Source organism: Ictalurus punctatus, chromosome 21 (genome assembly GCF_001660625.3).
Source record: "Ictalurus punctatus breed USDA103 chromosome 21, Coco_2.0, whole genome shotgun sequence".
Classification (NCBI taxonomy): domain Eukaryota; kingdom Metazoa; phylum Chordata; class Actinopteri; order Siluriformes; family Ictaluridae; genus Ictalurus; species Ictalurus punctatus.
Window position 1 is genome coordinate 3012757 of NC_030436.2, and position 12974 is coordinate 3025730.

Consider the following 12974-nt stretch of genomic DNA (forward strand, 5'->3'; position numbering starts at 1 on the left):
AAAAAATGCTGACACTGGAGACTCCTTACAAACATAAAGATCTGCTCGCATAAAACTTCCACCATATCAACACTTTAAATCCTTTTAATCTGCTTATGTGTAGCATCGTTTTAAAATGAGCAGATTAATATAAACCACCAGAGCTGCTGTTATAGAAAATCAATCAAAGCCTGACCAACCAGACTCAAGAATTCCACAGCTGTTGTATTCATTAAAAATAATTCCGCTCGATGAATATCAAGACCTATAAACTGTTTGCCTTTGTAATAAACCCCCATGTCACGCTGAACAACTTCTAGATGTACAGTCATGGTACCGAGGAGTATAACTCATCTTTTTATTTCAGCACAGTGTGTATAAATGTTAAGGATAAACATTCACACCCAGAACGATAACTATAATAACGTCCACACCAGCACACGATATCGTTCCGTTTATTCTAAGTTATGTAATAAACAGCTTTAAATGCTCCAGCTCGTTAAAGCAGGTTGGATTCTGATTGGCTGTCGATGTGTTTATCGTTCATCGGCTGGGGGGAAAAAAAATCGTTCTGAAAGTGATTTGTACCGTGCTGTGGAATCTGCTATTCTTTTATATTTAGAACGATTTTTAGAACTGTATCTTTATCGGTATCGTTATAGTTATCATCCTTGGGGCCTTTACTCTAGACTTCTGTGCTATTTATCTGGGTAATAACATTCTACATGTTTAACATTCTGTAAAAGTTGTTCCTAAAGAAAGGACATTTTTTTTAATGTCAGTATTCAATATTTGCCCATATCACTGTGACACTTAACACTGATACTCTTTGGCTTGTTGCTATGTTGGCTTTATTCTCCAACACTGCGTTTTGTTGAAGCCTTAATAACCTGTGCACTGGAGTACACCCTCCTCGGCCTTATTGTTGTTTTCTTAAGATTAATCTTCTCTAGCTTACGGTGATAGCTCAGTTCTCATTAGGGAGTGAGATGTTCAGAAAGGGCCTCAGGTGCTCAGGGAGCTCATGAAGGACATGTTTAAGCTCAGCATGCAGAACATCTAGGTAACGACCGCGTCTTCACCCAAAGCAACGTGGAAAATTCCATGATGATTCACCGTACAATTAATATATGCTTCATTTCTGTTCCTTTACGTAAATAACGTATCTACAGGTAATTAAGTGTCTCCACACGGTCTGTGTCTTTGCGCAGGTGGTGAAGGTGTGTAACACAGCGGAACACAAAGAAAGTGACTGGTAATAAAGCGGTAGATAAACTGTAATCTTTTCCAAAAGAGCATGCTGCAACGTCGCACGACATTTTATTTTTTATTTATTTATTTATTTTTACTCACACGTTCAATCGTTTCAATAATCGACGATTCAGAATCGATATTTTTTTTGTTGCTTAATCGATCTGCTTTTTACTCAGTTTTTATTCATGCAAATTTTTAAACTTTCTCAAATAATCAGTTTCATTTGATTGATTTGGCTTTGCATTTGAGTACATTTCTTGAAAAGAGTAACGACATGACTGACACAGACATGAGTCCTGTTATATTTTTGCTGATGTTAAATTATTTATTGATGATGTGCATTTTTAATAAAGCAACTGAGGCGTGATTGCCCTTCACCTGTGTATGAATGTGCAGACCAGAATATGTTGTTAGCACAGCTCTCTTATGCCCAGTAGTTCAATATTTGCATGGACACCTGCCTGATACTGTGTACATCCACCTTGTGCTGCCAAAACAGCTCTGAGCCATTGAAGCATGGATTCCACAAGATCTCTGAAGGTGTGCTGTGGTATCTGGCACCAAGACGTTAGCAGCAGATCCTTTAAGTCCTGTAAGTTGCGAGGAGGTCTCCATGGATCGGACTTCTTTGTTCGGGACACCCCACAGATGCTCGATTGGATTGAGATCTGGGATGTTTGGAGGCCAAGTCAACTCCTTGAACTCTTTATCATGTTCCTCAAACCGTTCCTGAACAATTTCTGCAGTGAGACAGGTCACATTAGGGAATAGCGTTGCCATGAAGGGGTGTACTAAAGGGTCTACAACAATGTCTAGGTAGGAGGTACGTGCCAAAGTAACATCCACTTGAATACCAAGCTTTCCTAGCAGAACATTGCCCAGAGCATCACACTGCTCGCCTTCTTCCCATAGTGCATCCTGGTGCCATCTCTTCCCCAGGTAAGCGGTGCACACACACCCGGCCGTCCACATGATGTAAAAGAAAACGTGATTCAGCAGACCAGGTCACCTTCTTCCATTGCTCCGTGGTCCAGTTCTGATGCTCACGTGCCCATTGTAGGTGCTTTCGATGGTGGACTGGGGTCAGCATGGGTTAGGCAGCCCCATACACAGCAAGCTGTGATGCACTGTGTGTTCTGACACCTTTCTATCACCTTTCTAGCCAGGATTCTTTTTTTATTATTATTATTTATAAATTTTTTTAGCACTTTGTGCTACAGTAGCTCTTCTGGACCAGATGGGCTAGGCTTCGCTGTCCTCTACCACCGCACCACTGCATACCGGGAACACCCCATAAGACTTGCCATTTTGGAGATGCTCTGACCCAGTCATCAAATGGGCCATCACAATTTGGCCCTTGGTCGGTCCAGTCTTTAAACTTGCCCATTGTTCTTGCTTCCAACACATCAACTTCGAGAACCGACTGTTCACTTGCTTCCTAATATATCCCACCCATTACAGGTGCCACTGTAATGAGGAGTGGTAGCTCAGTGTATTCCTGATCAGAAGGTCATTAGTTCAAATCCCATCACTACCAACCAGTCACTGCTGGGCCCTTGAGCAAGGCCCTTAAGTTGTATAAAAAAAAAAAAAGATATAAATGTAAGTCCCTCTGGATAAGAGCGTCTGCCAAATGCCATAGATGTGATGTGATGTAATGAGATAATCAATGTAATTCACCTGTCAGTGGTATTAATCTTCTGTATAAAGTTATTCAAATAATCAATATGGCTTTATTAACCGTGCATGCATTTTTTTAATGAATGTATTATTTTATGTGGTTGAATGCACATACTTGTACACAGTTAGTCTGAGCTTGCTTCCAGTAGCAGTTCGCAACATTTTTAACAAAGCACTTGAAAATACTTACTTATGAAGCTGAAATTAATAATCAGTAGGACTTTACCGAGAGTGCATTTTGTATGTGTGTGTGTGTGTGTGTTTAAATAAAGTTCTGTAATGCATTCCATGTATAATTGCTCTTCATTTCTGTTGCACTAATGTACAAATCAGTGTGTGGGGGAAGAAGGAGAATTCATTTATTATTGGCCCTCATCTCTCTCTCTCTCTCTCTGTGTGTGTGTGTGTGTGTGTGTTTGAATACAACTGTGTGTGCATTATTAGTGAGAGCTCCTTAATTTCCACCATAGAGCACTGCTGTTATAAGCAGTAATTATTTATCTAGTTTATAAACTGCCTTAGATAATCAGTATGGCTGTATTTGTCATGGCTGCATTGCATTTCTAGAACGCTGTGCATTCATCATGGTTCTTTTCAGCAGCGTATATATGCTTCCTCAGATAATCTACAGGCAATGTATTTTTGCTGCTCATGTGTGTGTGTGTGTGTGTGTGTGTGTGTGTGTGTGTGTGTGTTCATGCAGAACTGAGTGTATTGTTGGTTGCTCTTGTTTAAATCCAGTGAGATCTGGTATATGGACTTGCAGGAGTAATCAGTATGTTCATGCATGTGGCAATGCATATGCATAGAGTTCTTTATTATTATTATTATTATTATTATTATTATTATTATTATTATTATCATAATGCATTGCATGCATGCTTGTTATGTGTGTGCATGCAGACCTGTGTGTTGTTGGGGAGCTCTCCCTGCTCGATGTCCCCCCCCCTCGAGGCTTTGCACAATAAGGTACGTAATGGAAAATCTCAGTCCCTTAAATCTACTCCTCTGTTGCTCTCTTTCCTTCTCTCTCTCTCTCTCTCTCTCTCTCTCTCTCTCTCTCTCTCTCTCTCTCAGGATCTCTAACAGGGTGGACCACAAACAGCACGCGGAACAGGAAAAAAAAACACTAAAGGAAAAAATAAAATAAAATAAAAAATAGGTAAGCAAAACAGTTTGGAAAAACTTTCCTTTGCTTTCCTCGGGCGTCTGAAGCGACGCTTTGTAAAACATGCACGTGAGCTCGCGGACGTGAAAAAAAAAAGAAAAGAAAAGTTGAACAAAACGGCGCGCGAGGTTGAACTCCGCAAACTACAATGAGCTATAAAGAGGAGAGATGAGAAAAAACAACAGCGTTTAGAGAAACATAAAGCGCTGGACTGCACACAGCGCTCCTCAATCATCACCCTGCAAACTGCAACAGAATAAATACAAAATAATAATAAAAGAAAAAGGAGGAAAAACGCCACCGTCTCGCGCGCGTTTTCCCCATCCTCACTTTAATTTCTACCAGTAAATGCATCGTGATTTTGAAACTAGCAGATTTTAATTCCTCTTGCAGGTCGCTGCTCCATTAAAGAAAGAAGAGAAATAATAATAATAAAAAAAGATCTGGGTCAGGTGCGTTGTAGGACACGCGCGAGGAGGAGGAGGAGGAGGAGGAGGAGGTGGTGGTGGTGGTGGTAGAGGAGGTGGTGGAGGAGGTGGTGATGTGAAACTCAGCATCAGATCTCAGACAGCTGATGCACACACTCTCTGCACGCGCCTTCAGACACAGGTAAGACACTGCGGCACGCGCGAGCTGGACATGCGTTCTATGTGAGCACGTGCTGATGTCGATTTAAAACAGATACGGGATTGCACAGTAAAAGATGCACGCTTTGGTTTGGAAATGAATGAGATGCATGTCCATAGCTAGTCCTTATTATTCAAAAATGGGTATTTATTATTATTAATTATTTATTTATCTATCCATCTGTCTATTTATTTATTTATTTATTTTAGCACGATGCGATATGAGCAGTGAGCTGTGGAAAATACTGTATGATGTTGGGATTTTCAGATGCATGATGTGCTGTGAGGTGGGCACGGTTCTGATAAAACTGAGTGCAGTCCATATTAAAAGTACCCAAACTCCAGTGTGTATAGGGCAGATGTACTATAAGATATATATATATATATACTATATACTAGTACAGTATATACTATACTATACAGAAGGATTTGAGTTTGAGTCTCACGACTACCACAGAGCTTCTCAGCTCCTTCTGACTGGGTTCTGGCTCTTGTAATGCCAGTGAAAATATGTGCTCAATCTTGCTACAAGGTTGTTAGTCTTGTGGACTGAAAAGCATCTCGTGAAGCGAAGCGTCCCCTTTTTGTTGTGGGTCGTTTCTCAAGCATCTTAGTGCTGCTCATTATTTCTTATTGCACTGTCAGGGGACGTTTCTCAGAGTCATAGGAGCAGATGGAACAAAGTATTCCGGAACACAGGTGCAGGAGTACGCTCAGGTAAAGGCGGCAGTGCATAAAAGCGAAAAATCTAGATGCACCCGCTTAATTTAGCAATAATAAATCAAACCTAGATTAACCTGAGTCATATTTCTGTGCGTACGTTCGGCTGTAGATGTTCATTGAGGAACTGAGTATACTGAGTGCATGGGTTGTTCGAGTTGAAACACTTTTATTAACTGTAAAGCTGTGTGACCACTAGCTGTGAAAATCAATATATACTTTTGGAAATTCACTGCACAAAAGTGTCGTTTAGCTCGCATTACTATTGCAGCTGGTCACCATGTCGGAGAGGTGTTTGTAATGGTGCTAAATAAATGGCCGCGCGTCTAAAATACTCTCAAAAAGGCTTTACAAGGCCGTAAGACACACTACCGTTTTGTTGTTCTTATAATGTATTGGTTTTGTAAATGTGTCTAGACTTACAGGACTGTATCAAACGTTTTAGGCCCATGCAAAGAAATGCTATAGAGTAACGATGCCTTCAAAAATAATGAAATTAAATGTTTCTACATTTAAAAAAAAAAAGAATGACCATAAAGAGTAGTAAACAGTATAAAATGAAACAAAGTTAATATTTGGTGTGACAATAAAAATAAAAGTAGTAGAATCAGGTAGCATGTGTGCGGTTTTATAAGGACATGAGCTGTAAGTGTTATTGAGCTTCTTGCAGAACCAGTCACTCAGAACAGTCGCACTCGCTTCTAATTTTTGCCGAAAAATCCAGCAGCCTTCATTATGTTTTTTTTTTTTTTTATTTAAAATGTGGTCTTTTACATGATATGCTGCTTTCTTTAATGACGTACAAAACATTGATCTGTGACATTTGAATTTTCTGCTAGAAAACTCATGTTTGGGAATCTAAAATGATAATGATGAAGTCATAAAATAAAAAAATCGCTAACAAAGTTTGTATTAAAAAAAAAAATAGGGTGAGACAAACTTTTGCACAGTACTGTATGTGCGAAAGCACCCCCCCCCCCCCCCCCCCAAAAAAAAAAAAAAAAAAAAAAAAAAAAAAAACCCAACAGCATTATGCAGATTGTCTATCTCAATAAAAACATACAATGGATATATTTCTGCTTCAAAATTCATTACGTTCTGCTAAACACGAAAGAAATAAAATACTTGCTGGCAGGTTTTTTGGTTCTACGACTCAAACGACAACTTGTATAACAGAATGTAGGGGGAATTCATGTATTGGAAATACAGTAGAAACCATACAAAACAAAATCCGTAGGCGATTTATGTCCAGGAATGTAATTTTGATGATAAACATTTTCAAATAAATTACAGTTGGTCTCATAAGCTATGATGTGAGAGCTAAAGAAAAGGTAACTGCAGATAGAGTTAGCTGTTGTTTGCCAGAATGTTGGTGGTTGTCTTCTTCAGTAATGTTTACTGTGGAAATGATCACCATATGTAATAAACAACTCTACAGATGAACGTAGTAAAATGCGTTGTAATATCGGGTAGAATTTAACCTAATAGATGATGACTAGCTTTGGATAACGATGTGAAAACCTTCGTAGCTTGTATTCGTGATCGGCTGCATACAAGGGTTTTCCTCAGACAAACAAATTTCTTGATAGTTTGCCAGCCATTTTCAGCCGTTGATAGAAAAGCTTTGGGGCGATTGTGATTCTAGAATGAAGTCAATAGCTAGAGCAGCCATTTTGGTTCTTCAGTCGTGTTTGCCGTGACATTCAGGCGCAGGCGTAAAGTTCAGGATAATCATAGGCTTGGGATAATCTATGAGTATGACTTGCTTGATTTACAGTCAATACTACATAATTAATCAGTTTTAATAATAAATGTGCTTTATATTAATTGTCAGGATTCATTTTCAGGGTAAGCCACAGATTTAAACTGTCTTATTGTTTGGAAAAACATAAGATGCCTCTCCATGTATCATTAGCTCAGCATGAAAAGGTCAGACTCCAGTCATATTTACATGTCGTTTTTATGAAACCGGATCTAGACTACTTGGGTGCAGTATTAACGTGTGAGATTGTTCCTTTGATCAGCTTGTTATACTGAAGAGGAAACAATTGAATTTACCCTTAAGTCATTTTAATATCGATTCTAAGCTGGCGTGATTGCTAGCGCTTGATCTTTGAACCATAGGTTAACCTCACTTAATTCAAGGTCCAAGTATTGTGAATGTATTTGGATAAGATGATCATGTTGATACTGATACCTTGTTGGTGTTGCAGGTCATTCGGAGTCTGATCACTATTCATATGTATTTGTCTGAGATTTCCTACATAGGATTTGAAATGAAACTATAGCTCTGTTCACATTACCAGGTTAGAGTTGGACAAGTTCTAATCTTTCCCCCTTAAATGGAACAGATCAGAAGCAGTTTGAACAAAAATCTGACCTGACCTGATCTTATGTAGTCCTAGACTGGGTACTTATCTGATATGTGGGCATGAAACTGTAATGAGATTGGTCAGATTGGAATTCAACTGTGTCCTTGTTACATAACACTGTCATGATTATCCAGCGCTGTGGTGCATCAGCAGTATAGCTGGGGGGGAGAGGGAGGGGGGGATTGATCCAGTAATCCCTGTTGTTATGACCTTTGCTGCATTTGTGCGGTATGCTTTCTGTATCAGAAATCAGTCCTCACTCATTTGCTATATACAGTAAACACCTAAAACATGTTATAGTAACCCGCTGTCACGTAATCCCAACATTATAAATCACCTGGCAACCTGAAACCACTAAACTACTGCAGAAATGCAGAAAGTGATTTACTGTATTACTCTAAGACACTAGAGATGTCTTGCCTTTATGGCGTCTTTTTTTCTTCTTCCAGTATTTTTCCTATTGGGATATTTAAAATAAATAAATAAATAAATAAATTGTACACTAATGTATGCAAATGAGCTTTTAAGTATTAAAAAATGCGTACAGTTGCATGCTTAACAGAAGCAAGAATCTTGCCTTTTAATTACGATAGGTTTGTGTGTGTTATATCCGTTCGTTCTTCATTTAAAAAAAAAAAAAATGCAATGTTCAAAACAGTCAGTAATTTATATTAAAAAAAAAAAGATTTTTAATTTTAAAATAAATGAAAAGATTTGGTTATTTGTTTTTTCCCATTTTCATTTCTTAAAGAGAAATAAAGGAATGGAATGCACAATGTTAAACAGTGTTGCTTTGAAAATATCCATTTCGCTGTTTAAACCCATTTCTTTGTTGTTTAATCAGGTAATGCCATGCACTGTTTTAAAAAATATTGTCTTTTTTTTTTTTTTTTTTTTTAGCGCAAAAACGTAACATGAATCTGACAGTAATGAAAATTGCCTTGTGATATTCGTGTAAATAGGGATAGGGATGAACATGCAAAATTTCATGAGTGTACATTGTATAGATTTTTGTTTCTGAAAATAGAAGAAAAAAAAAAACCCCGGATTTTGTGAAGAATTATTTTAAAGACGCAAAGTGATGTTGACATGTTTATCATAATGACATATAAACCGAATAAATAAGAGACGAGCGTTTCAGCGTGCCGAGTGGGTGGAGTTACAGATAATGTGCTGGTTATAGGTATACAGAAACAGTGAAAATTTTCTGTTGAGTTTGGATATTTTTATTGCTACCAGTTAAGAGAAGACGTGTTATAGATGCAGTTTATCTAAAAAAAAAAAAATGAATAATGATAATAATAAAAAAAAGAGATTGATGTGAAAATGTCTAGCTGTAGTGTCTTGCCACGAATACAGTATGACACATATACATATACCTGTTGGCGTTATTGCTCATTAAACGTCATGTTGATTTACATTTGCATATGAAATTTGGTAGTTCTGGTATCCATTTCGAAAGAAATGGTTCAGCCATGTGGTACTTAGTGTAGTAGCATTGTGCATGGTGTATACGCCTGATCGACAGTGCACTGTGCGTAATAATATAGTGCACCATCCAGGGAACACGTCCACTGAGAATTTAGACACTGCAAAACACTGACACCATATGTGTATCGGTGTGTATGTGATCAGCTGGGACACTGTATTTGCCTATGCGGGTGTAGGAGGTGTGGCTTCTTTTTGCACATGACTTGTTCCTGCTTTCTGTTTGCGACTGGTTAATTCCCGCTTCCTGCATCCACACTCCTGCTTGTGCACTTGCTTGGGATATTTGCATAACTCTCTTTGACTATTGCCTGTGTATGACATTATGTTTTCCACATGTTGTGCTTTACATTCTGGATTTGCTTTGTTTTGGTATAAAGACTAGATATGTCTGTAAAAGCTACACTGAAAAGCAAAGTGGTGGGAAAGTAGACTATTTTTTTTTTGTTTAGTTTTTTACCCATGGCTATTAGTCAGATACTGATTTAAGGAATATATTGTATTTTATTTCTCGGTTTTGTTTTATAGTTATTTTATGACTGTGTTTATTCTCCTACTAAACACAGAGGTGCCAACATCTGTGCTTGAGGGTTTATGATTTTGACCCCATTCGAAAAAGTGATACAGGAATCACCTATTTCCTCAGATAACGCAGTAGTCAGACCAGATGTGATTAATAATTGCCCGGCGTAAAAGCCACTTAAGCAGTGGGGACCCTTGCTGTTTTCTTACTGATGCTTTTAGGGTGCATCTGAACACACCAACACGGCATTCCCAGCACAGCATCGGAGAAGGTGCATTGGTGTGAGAGAAATTTCTTTTTTGCCTAAAATTGCTGTTCAGGCATCATTTCAGGTGTGTGAGCATTGCCATTTATGGAGTTTTGTGGGCGTCACCCAATGCAGATCAGCGGTGCTGTGCAGGCGCCTGGTAAATTACAGGTGATTGCAATTCATCAACACGCAGTACACATGAGAAGATGAAGAAAATCTGCATTTCAGACACTTTTGTAAATCCGGTAGAAACGTTTAGTTCGGTTCGGTTACTCCTCAAACGTTTACGCTCAACTTCGTTCTTGCCGCCTACTACCTAATTTATTAAAGACCTGAATTTGACATCTGAGCTTTTCATGAACAGTTGATGAGCCTCCATGCTTCAGTAATTGTACGTGTTGGCTACTGCAGCCTTGCAAATTTTGACGTTGTGGTTTCTGATAACGCTGTGAATGTCGTGCTACTGATTTGGAAAACGTGTACTTGTGAGTCGTTCAAAGAAATGAATTGTCAAAGAAACATTGCCATTGAATAATAAGGCTTATAATGTGAACATGATCAGCCCCTCCATGATTTTCCGTCATGTGATGTCATCACAACGCACATTCGGTCAAAACCCTGTGCAATCCACATGCGGCGAACGCGAGTACAGCTAAAACGTCTCATTTACCAACAGACATCACTGCCAAAGACAATGCAAAACTATTTTGTGCAACTGCGATTTGACCACTTCGAGTAGTTTTCTGCAAAAAAAAAAAAAAAAAAAAAGCCCCAACAACTCTGCAAATTGCGTCAGAAACGTTGAAAAAAGCCGCAAAAAAAAAACCAAGCATTTTTGGCCACAATAATCACAAATCCTGTATGTAATAAGGTTAGTGTGCAGAATGTCCGGTATAATTTGATGCTTTCACCGTGTATTGGGGCGCGCAGTGGCTTAGTGGTTAGCACGTCCTCCTCACACCTCCAGGGTCGGGGATTCGATTACACCGTGGCCCTGTGTGTGCGGAGTTTGTGTGTTCTCCCCGTGCTGCGGGGGTTTCCTCCGGGTACTCCGGTTTCCTCCCCCAGTCCAAACACATGCATGGTAGGCTGATTGGCGTGTCTAAAGTGTCCGTAGTGTATGAATGGGTGTGTGAGTGTGTATGTGATTGTGCCCTGCGATGGATTGGCACCCTGTCCAGGGTGTACCCCGCCTTGTGCCCCATGCTCCCTGGGATAGTCTCCAGTTTCCCCGTGACCCTGAAAAGGATCAGCGGTATAGAAGATGGATGGATGGATGGGACTTCTGCAATGGCTAAACCATACAGCCCATTTTCTTCATTGAATGTTTTAACTCTAACGCCTTTAATCAATTTATTGATTTATCATAGCATGCTTTATTGGCAATTACGCTTCTAAAACCTTTGTGAGACCGAAGATGCAACAGCCATAAATATAATCAACCTTACAGCTTCATGTACATTAAAGGCATGCAAGGAAAAATCACTGAACAGGAACCATCTAGTCCAAATGACTTATCACCATTGATCCTTAGTTGTTGTTGTTGTTGTTGTTGTTGTTTTTTAAAGGGCTGTGGTTTCTATATGGTTGAGAGAATATAGAGGTCACTACTCTCAAATTAAAGCTGACATTGTGCACTTTTTCATTATAAATCCAATGTTCTGGACTACAGATCTAAACGACAAAAAAATGTGTCTGTGTTTAATTTGCTTCCCGGCCGCACTGTATGTGTGTGCTCTGTGTTGTGTTGCTCAGCGGGCGCAGTCACTAGGACCACATAATCTGCATAAGAATTTCACACACACAGGCGTAGTGTAAAAAACTGTTAATAAGCATGCCTGTTATATTAAGCTCAGATGACATTTGACTGCTGTCGGGTTGTTAACGTGCTGTCGGTGTGTGCTTTTGTTTTAACGCCTTTCGCCGACTTCTGGTGTACATGTAGAGAATGCTAATCTAAAATGTGTCAGGCTTATGTCATGTGTGGTAATTTAAAAAAAAAAAGAAATGATCACAAGCAGAAAGTTGTGTTCGTGCCAATATAAGATTGTAGGTTGTTCAAAACTACTGGACGGCAAGTTAATCTAAGAACACTAAATTCATTAAGCAAGGTATTTTGAGCTCCAGACCTGCTGACCCACTGACCTGAACACTTTCAGATGTTCCTAACTGCCAGCATACCTGATGTGGGTTCGTGAAGGGTTTGTTAATTAGCTAATGAAGTGGATCATGTGTTCTACAGCAGGGAAAACTGTACAGGGCGGTTTGTCACCAGGACTGCATTTAAAACCTGCATCCAACATGCCCTCATGAACTTTCCCTTATGACGCCATTGATTTAATAAATAAAAACGTTTAGGGTTGGCAAAAAAAACGACAAAAAACCCATCAGAGTGCGAGTTTATTGGAAACTAATCAACTTTGGAGTGGTAACAGCAACTCCCTTTCATGTTGGGCCACCATGTCTTTGATTGTTCCTTACTAGCTAGATATTTAGTACTAATATGATGCTGCTTTATGTAGCTCATGTTCTATGGATCAGTCACCAGCTCTGTTCCTGGAAATCTACTTTCCTGAAGACTTCAACCGTAATCGCACCCACCTGACCCTCTAATCATTGCCTAAGAAGTTCTTGATCTCCTCAAACAGCTGTGTTAGGTTTTGGTTGGAGATGAAACCAGCGGGAAGGTAGATCTCAAGGTCGTGGGTTGATGGCCATTGTTCTAGATAATTAAAATTGGCTTACCGTTTAAAATGTCCTCGTGGATCAGAAATTTTCATCGTGTGACACATTTTTACGTGGTACTTTTTTCAAAAACAAAAAAAAAACGCATTAAAAATCACATAATTACTCAATTTAGACAGAAATGATCAATGTAATCTGTAGAGTCGTGTACTTTGTTTCGGCTAGTTGC

At 39.1% G+C, this 12974-nt stretch overlaps 1 protein-coding gene across 2 annotated transcripts in view; it reads left to right on the forward strand.

The window, feature by feature from the left end:
• Positions 1-3315: 3315 nt before the first annotated feature.
• atp2b2 (ATPase plasma membrane Ca2+ transporting 2) overlaps positions 3316-12974 on the forward strand; it is a 170684-nt gene continuing 161025 nt past the window's right edge. The window contains exon 1 of one of the 2 annotated variants that reach the window (XM_053674094.1): positions 3316-4075. The gene's annotated coding sequence lies outside the window, so the exon portion shown is untranslated. Of the gene's footprint in view, positions 4076-4601; positions 4691-12974 lie in introns of those variants that run through there. The other variant, XM_017451031.3, reaches the window with a different exon arrangement.